The sequence below is a fragment of the Piliocolobus tephrosceles genome, unplaced genomic scaffold (assembly GCF_002776525.5).
Source record: "Piliocolobus tephrosceles isolate RC106 unplaced genomic scaffold, ASM277652v3 unscaffolded_44829, whole genome shotgun sequence".
In the NCBI taxonomy this organism is placed as follows: Eukaryota; Metazoa; Chordata; class Mammalia; order Primates; family Cercopithecidae; genus Piliocolobus; species Piliocolobus tephrosceles.
Genome location: NW_022329675.1, coordinates 21,171 through 29,879, shown reverse-complemented (window position 1 = coordinate 29,879; position 8,709 = coordinate 21,171). Strand labels below are relative to the sequence as shown.

General features: G+C 37.2%; 1 pseudogene across 1 annotated transcript; it reads left to right on the top strand.

Moving 5' to 3' along the window:
• The first annotated feature begins 4,571 nt into the window (after window positions 1–4,571).
• Window positions 4,572–5,291, top strand: LOC111536695 (annotated as a pseudogene). Its single transcript, XR_002729795.2, has one exon. The product of XR_002729795.2 is annotated as a cytochrome c oxidase assembly protein COX16 homolog, mitochondrial pseudogene (transcript).
• The last annotated feature ends 3,418 nt before the right edge of the window (window positions 5,292–8,709 follow it).

The following is an 8,709-nucleotide window of genomic DNA, read 5'->3' as shown; positions in this document are numbered from 1 at the left end:
GATGATATAATCATCTTAAAAACTATCATTTACAATAAAGTATTCCTTGATATCTGGTGGGAGTTGATTCCAGGACCCCTGCAAATACCAAAATTCACAGATGCTCAAGTCCCTTTCATAAAATGACAGTACAGTCAGCCTCCCCATATCTGTGCATTCTACATCCACAGATTCACTTAACTGCAGATAAGTTTTGTTTGGTTGAACCTGAAGATGTGGAACCTGCAGATACGGAGGGCTGATAGAATTGAGAATATTGAAAATTTTTAGTCATAAGAAGTATGATAAGATAGACTGTAATTTAAAAAATGTATCAATAGTAACAGATTCTGGAATAAGTTTGAGTTACTAGATAAAATTTAAGAGTAACTATTATAAATATATTCAAAGAATTAAAAGGAAATGGATATAATTGGTAGTAGATATGTAATCTCAGAAAAATAGTAGAAATTACGTAAAAGAAATGCATAGGAATAATAGACATGGAAAGTACTATATCTGCAGTGAGAAACTCACTGCATGGAATTAACAAGGACCATAGACAATGAGAAGCCTCCAGCACCAGTTTCTACTGCAAACATTAAACTTAGCCAAACTTCTAGATTTATTAACCTAAAATCTCACATCTAAGACTTTTATCTCAGTTTCTATTACATGAAATGTCAGGTCTGGCTTTCCAGAAAAAAGTCACAAGTCATTCTAAAAGGCAAGACAAAATACAATCTGAAGAAAGAAGGCAAACATCAGAATCAGATTCAGATATGACACATATTTCATACTTAACAGGCAATTCTAAATAATTATGATAATTATGTTAAGGGATCTAATAAAGTAAGTTGACAACAAACAAGAACAGATTGAAAATGGAAGCAGAAAGAAGGAACTCTAAGAAAGAACCAAAAGGAAATGCTAGGAATTAAGAGTGCCTCTGACAGGTTCATAAGCCGACTGATACCACTAAGGGAATAATTAGAGAGCTAGAACATAAACAAATGAGAGCATATCAGTGTCAAATGTGAAGAGAAAAACACAAAGAACACCACAGAATACTGAAGAACTCTGGGACAATTATGTCTTCTTTTGAGAAATGTCTGTTCAGGTCTTTTACACATTTTTAAATTATGTTAAGTTATTTACTGTCTTACTATTTAGTTGTTTGAGTTCCTTATGTATTTTGGATATTAACCTCTTATCAAGTTTATTATTTGCAAATATTTTCTCCCAATCCATAGGCTGTTTCTTCACTCTGTTGTTTGTTTCCCTGGCTGTCAAAAGATGCTAATATACTCTGTGGAGTAGGCTGCTGGGGAAAATAGTGGTTCTAACCATATGACCAATATCAATAGTTTCCTCATTTCTTTGTTCTTAGGCAAGTCCTGCAATGTCAGGAAGGCAGTCCTTTCTGGGTGGATATTCCCCATTGTTTTTTCTCGACTTTGTTGCTACACATTCTATAGTGGGTCTTCAAGCCTTCTCAGGGCTATTTCATTTTGTGAATGAATTATATCTTGAGGGGTGGGAGGGTAGAGAACGAAGGCTCGTATCTTTTACTCTGTCACTTTCATGATGTCACTCCTCTTCCTAAGTTTTGAAGGACAATTCTGCCATGTATCTAATTCTAGTTGATGAGTTGCTTTTCCCTTGCTCCTTTTAATATGTTCTATGTCTTTGGCTTTTGACAGTTTGATTAGAATGTATCTTGTGTGGGTCCCTTTGGCTTTATCCTACTTGGAGTTCATTGAGTTTCTTGTGTTTGTACAGCCATATCTTTCACCAAATTTGGGACGATTTTAAGACATTACTTCTTTTTTTTTTTTTTTTTTGTTGGAGTGTGGCTCTGTTCCCTAGCCTAGAGTGCAGTGGCGCTATCTCGGCTCACTGCAAGCTCCGCCCCCCGGGTTCACACCATTCTCCTGCCTCAGCCTCCTGTACAGCTGGGACTACAGGTGCCCGCCACCATGCCCAGCTAATTTTTTTTGTATTTTTAGTAGAGATGGGGTTTCACCATGTTAGCCAGGTTGGTCTCGATTTCCTGACCTCGTGATCCGCCCGTCTCGGCCTCCCAAAGTGCTGGGATTACAGGCGTGAGCCACCGCGCCCGGCCAAGACATTATTTCTTTAAATAATTTCTTCCCCTTTCTTTTTGTCTTCTTCTGGAACTCTCATAATGTATATATTAAGCTTCTTGATGAAAACCCATAACTTCCTTAAGTACTGTTTACTTTTCTTAACTGTTTTTTTTCTTTTTGCTCCTCAGAACCAATAATTTTAAATTTCCTGTCTTCAATTATACTATTCTTTTTTCTTCTATCTGTTTGATTCTGCTGTTGAATTCCTCCAGTGGATTTTTCAGCTCAGTTATTGTACTTTTCTGTTTGAGAATATGTGTTTGGTTCTTTTAAATAATTTATATGTCTTTGTCAATATTCTTATTTTGTTTATATATTATTTTATGGAATTCCCCTAGATTTTTTTACATTGTGCATTATCCCTTCAAGTATAATTAAGACAATTGTTTTAAAATCTTTGTCTAGTAAATCCAGTGCCTACGTTTCTTTATGGACTACTTACACCATGCTACTTTCTTTTGTTGAATGGGCTCTGTTTGCCTGTTTCTGTGCATGCCTTGTGATTTGTTATTGTTGTATTGAAAATTGTACATTTGAAAAAAATAAGCACCTCTAAGGTTTTTTCTAGGATATTAGGTCATGTCTTGAGCCTTGTACCAGGCTGGAGGGAAAGGTCTTCTCATGTCTCCTCTGGTTATGCATCTTTTTTTAATCCCTGTGTAGATTTTTCCATTTTCCTATATATATGGATGCTTTCAAATGTCTTAATTTCTCAGGAGTATCACTTCATCTTCTCCTTGGAGACTAAAATATTCTATTGTATTCCTCCACCTGTAATCTCTTGCCTCAGACATGTGGGTCTGTAGTACAGTTCACACAAGCTGTGGTTACTGTTTCTGTGACTTTCCTTGCCTGAGATACAAGCTATGCCATTTTTTTTCCCATCTGAGCTCTGAGTCTTGGCTCAGGAGAAAGAGACATGAGATCCTGAGGCAGTTCCCAGACAGAGTAGAATATTGCTAATAATATGTATCCTGTGACCTCTGGTTTGAGGGAGGGAATTTGGAACTGAATTGTTGCTTCCTTCTGACCAAACTGTCATGTGCCAGAAATGGCATGGAATGAGGGCAAGTAAAAATGCCAGCCAGGCAGGGTGGCTCATGCCTGCAATCCCAGCACTTTGGGAGGCCAACATGGGGGTACTGCTTGAGGCCAAGAGTTTGAAAGGAGCCTGAGAAACATGGCAAGGTCCCATCTTTAGACAAAAATAAGCAAAAAGTAGATGGACATTATGATGCATTCCTGTAGTCTGAGCTACTCAGGAGGCTGAAACAGAGAATGACTTGAGTCCAGGAGTTTGAAGATTCAGTGAGCTATAATTGTGTGACTTCACTCTGGTCTAGGTGACAGAGTGTGTCCCTGCCTTTCTAAAAAACAAAAAGCCACAAAATGGTTCTGTTGTCTTGAATGTGGCTTTTTTATAATCTGGCATTTGCTTTATTGCCGCTGATCTTTGACTATTTTCTAGAGCTTCAGTAGAGATTTTAGTGAGTCTGTTTTTGTTTGTTTTTTATGTTTCAATGGGGAGGACTAAGGGTCTGGAGCTTCCTAGTCACTTATCTTGCTGAAATCACTCCCTTCTACCTAATTTTTTTAATACTTATTCTCAGATTTTGTTTTACAGATAAATGTGTAGTTTACATTTGATACATTTAAAAGTATGAAGTGTCAGTAAATATAGATGATAAAATACTACAAATAGAAAGAAGACGGAGCCGGGATCGCGTCACTGAACTCCAGCCTAGGTGACAAAATGAGACTTCGTCTCAAAAAAAAAGAAAAAAGAAAAAAGTCTCCATTAAACTGGTAAATTCCTCATCCCACAAATAGCCATAAAGACTGGAGTACCAGCTTCAAAATACTTTTTTTTCTTTTCTCTTTTTGAGCCAAAGTCTTGCTCTTGTTCCCCAGGATGGAGTGTGATGGCGAGATCTGGGCTCACTGCAACCTCCGCCTCCCGGGTTCAAGCGATTCTCCTGCCTCGGCCTCCCAGTAGCTGGGATTACAGGCACCTGCTACCATGCCCGGCTAATTTTTGTATTTTTTTTAACATAGAGATGGGGTTTTATCATGTTGACCAGGCTGGTCTAGAACTCCTGACCTCAGGTGATCCATCCACCTTGGCCTCCCAAAGTGCTGGGACTACAGGACACCCACCCAGGCCACCACACCGGCCTCAAAATACTTTTTTCCTTAGTTGTTTTTATCGAGTGGCCATGTGCCTATGGGAGTGTTCTAAGAAGACAGTCCGGACCCAGAACGTGGGAAGTACTGGTTTCCATATCGATTTGGTGATGATCGTAAACTGATTCAAATCTCTGAATCCCAACTGCACGCCGACGACATTACGGAACCAAAAACGCTCTGACGCCCGCATTTATGGGCAGACGCACAAGTATGTTACGATGACTCGATTGCTTTTGTCTAGCGGAAACCATTCAGTAAGGACCAAGCACTAAATAACCAAGGAAAAGGAAGTGAGTCAAGGGCTTACTCCTCTTGGTGACAGCGTGGGCCGCTGACATTTGGGAGTCTGAGCTGGGTCCGCTTGGAGTTCTGAGCGGATGGAAGATTTCAGTCATGTTTGCACCCGCGGTGATGCATGCATTTGGCAAGAACAAGACTCTCCCCTATGGAGTCCCCATGTTGCTGCTGATTGTTGGAGGTTCTTTTGGTCTTCGTGAGTTTTCTCAAATCCGATATGATGCTGTGAAGATTAAAATGGATCCTGAGTTTGAAAAAAAACTGAAAGAGAATAAAATATCTTTAGAGTCGGAATATGAGAAAATAAAAGACTCCAAGTTTGATGACTGGAAGAATATTAGAGGACCCAGGCCTTGGGAAGATCCTGACCTCCTCCAAGGAAGAAATCCAGAAAGCCTTAAGACTAAGACAACTTGACTCTGCTGATTCTTTTTTCCTTTTTTTATAAAAAAATTAAAATGTTATCAACTGGACTTCCTAATATATACCCCTATCAAGTGGAAAGGAAATTCCAGGCCCATGGAAACTTGGATATGGGTAATTTGATGACAAATAATCTTGATAAAAGGTCATGTACAGGTTTTTATACTTCCCAGCTATTCCATCTGCGGATGAAAGTAACAATGTTGGCCACGTATATTTTACAACTTGAAATAAAAAATGTAAATACTGCTCCAAAAAAAAAAAAAACAGAAAAAAAAAGAAAGAAGACATGGCAATATGAATAAATAAAATAGAACAAAAGGTGAAAATTGTATTCTCTAATTTGTAGTTTTTTGAAGGAAGAGCACCTGTGTGTGTGCGTGTGTGTGCACACGAGTGTGCATGTGTACATGTGTGCTACAGCAAGAGAGAGAAAGAGAGAGAGAGATTTAGAGTGTATTATTTAGAGAAAATGTGGTGTTTGATGCTCTGGATAAATTTTTCCCAGAGGTCAGACCCACTCCAGATTTTACACTGTTCACATGAGTTAATAAATTCAACAGTTTTGCTTAATGTAGCTGTGTTAGTCCCTTTTGTGTTGCTATAAAGGAATACATGAGACTTGGTTATTTATAAGGAAAAATAGTTTATTTTGGCTCATGGTTCTGCAGGTTGTACAAGCATGACACCTACATCTGCTTGGCTTCTAGTGGGGACTCAGGAAGCTTTTTCTCATGGTGGAAGGTGAAGGAGGAGCCAGTGTATCACATAGTGAGAGAGGAAGTAAGAGAGAGAAGGAGGTGCCAGGTTTTTTTAAACAGCCTCTCACATGAATTAATATAGAGGGAAATTGCTCATCACCAAGGGGATGGCACCAAGCCTTTCATAAGGGATCTGCTCCTATGACCCAAATATCTTCCCTAAGGCCCCACCTCCAACATTGGGGACCACATTTCAACATGAGATTTGGAGAGAACAAATATCCAAATCATAATACTAGCTTAAATTGGTATGCAACTAGAGTCCTAAGTACACAAATTATAAACTACCTAAAATAAATCTAACAACATTTGTGTAAGTTCTATATAAAGAAAACAGCTTTTCTTAAACACATGTAAGTGAGCTTGAATAATTGAGACACAAAATATGTTCCGGGATGGAAGATGCCAATTATTCCTAAATCTACTTATAAATTCAATGCAACACCTCTCAAAATACTAAAAGAAGTGTATTTTTATCATGTTTCACTGGAAAAAAGTAATTTGATATCTTAAAATAGGTTGCAGTCTGTAGTTGTGTTAAGTTTGCCACATTTCTTATACATTTGGGATTTTAGAAAATGTTATGATAAAAATCATACATAACTCAACATCATTATATTTACCAAGTGACAGACCACATAAGAATCTTTGAATTTGTTTTGTAGTATGATTTAATTGACTCATACTTTTCTACCTATGAGTATATAGAGGATAGTATCTTCAAAGGTTAGTTTCCTTGATAGTAAGCAATATCTATGTGTTTTTCACCTATTGCATTTTGGTTGAATTTCTATATAAACCATGATTAATTTGTACATATTTGCAGTTTTATTTTCATAGGGTACAATATTGTTAATGAGACTTGGGATATTCTAAACATGAATAGAAATTGGACCTTTATAATTTTGATCCAACCAAAGAATCCTCTATTCACGTTGCATTTTCCTTCTATTAGAAAAATTCAGTTGGATAGAAAATAGACCTGATCCTTACTTCATATCTGAGTCACTTCTCAGTATGGAATCCATCTGCCAGAGGACACAATTCATGGTCACCCTTTTGTATGAGAGCTGCTTGGCTGCTTCTGAGCAGCATGCTGTCCCTGGTAAGAACTTTATCAATCAAGGTTCTCAAGCTTCAGAGGTCCTTGTGCGACTAAGTCTGCAATTCCAGACTTTCAAGAGGATATGTAGAGCTTATGATCAGAATCAACTTTTCCATCTTGAATAAATTACATGATATATTTGAAAGAACACCATGGGGAGTAAAGCAAAATAGCATTCCTTCTTGGCCTGCATCTGTTGTTATTTTTGGATCACTGATGACAGTTTTATTGATGATGCATTTTTAAAATAGCCTGTGAAATTATAATGATAGAACTCCTTGAGAAGAGATCAACATATATTCTAAACTTGGGTGTCCAATTTGTTGGCTTTCCAGTTATACTAGTAGAAGTGGGATGACAAATATGTAAGTATTTTGGGGTGATTTTCTGTGAATGGTTAGGCCTCATCCTCATTTGCTTATAAAGTGTAATAACGTTCATCACAATTCTTTTGTTCTTTGTCTTCATGTCACCCCCTTCATGTAAGGAAAATGTCTTACAGCTTCTCACCAGAAGTTGTTATCATAATATCTGTTAAAGCATAGAATTCAGATAGAGTAGAGACCCAGAGATTCATATTATCGACAAGTTAGTGCTAAAAGAAACACACAGATGTAGTCTAGATATTATTTTATGTAATCTTCTCTTGTTATTTTTTATTTTTATTGTAACTGACCAATGTACCTGGCCTTCTTTTATCATTATTTTTACCTATTCATTATATAAACTGAGACAAGTATCTTAGAATATGAAACTGTCCTGGATCCACTGTGTTCTTAAGGATCAGGAGCAAACTGAGGTCAAAGCCTGGTAGGTTACTATGGAGCCTAGTATGTACTGTGGTATCATGCTACTTCTACAGCTTTTTACTTACTGATTTGTGGGTACTCAATTTGTTGTGCTATATCATGTAATAATAAATAGTTGAATAATACTCCCTGGCATGTCTATACATTTTAGACGAGCATAGAATTGTTTTTCTTCAATTTTTTTTTTTTTCAGTTTAGTTGTACTTTCCATTCACATTTGATTGTTTAGGAAACTGAATTTTGCTTCAGCACAATGCTTAGCTTGATACTCTGCCAATTTCTTGCTCTTCCACAGTTTATGATGTATTCAAACTAGAGGTTAGGTATTCATCTATCACTTCTGTCAAACCAATCTGAGAATCTACCTTTTTTTGATAAGAAGGATTGCTAATTTCATGTTGATTACAGCCCCCACAACCTCCAATCACAGTTCTATCTACTCCATTTCAACACTACTGTCAGAATTAGTCATACTGTAAAATAGCAGCATTTAGCTTTTGAAGTTTTTGAAATAAAAGAATTAAATTGGAACGTTTACCTTTGCCCAGTCTGGATTTTTTTTTTTGTCTATCAATTTTGGATGTTTTTGACGACATAGTTTTGCTGTTGCTCTAGACGTAGTGCTCTTTCTTTTGCAAGCTGACAACCAGACTCTTTGATGATATAGTACTTTCATAAAAACAAATTAGAGTTTTCAACTTGTGTTGCCTTATGCAATGCCTGCAGTCAATATTTACTTGAATGACTTTTAAGAGTTACTATGTCTTCAGGAAACTGATACTGCACAAAGCCTGGCTTGATGGTGGAACAACTACTGAGATTGGTTACAGGCAAGGATTGTTTCCCGGCTCTAGCATTGTTCTCTACACAACTACCTAACTGCTGGGCTGAGTTGATTATCACACTCAAAGATCAGCAAAAGTAACATTTTCCCTTTACAAGTACCAAAATACAGTGAATTACTCACAGCTGCGACAGGACAAAACATCGTAATAACA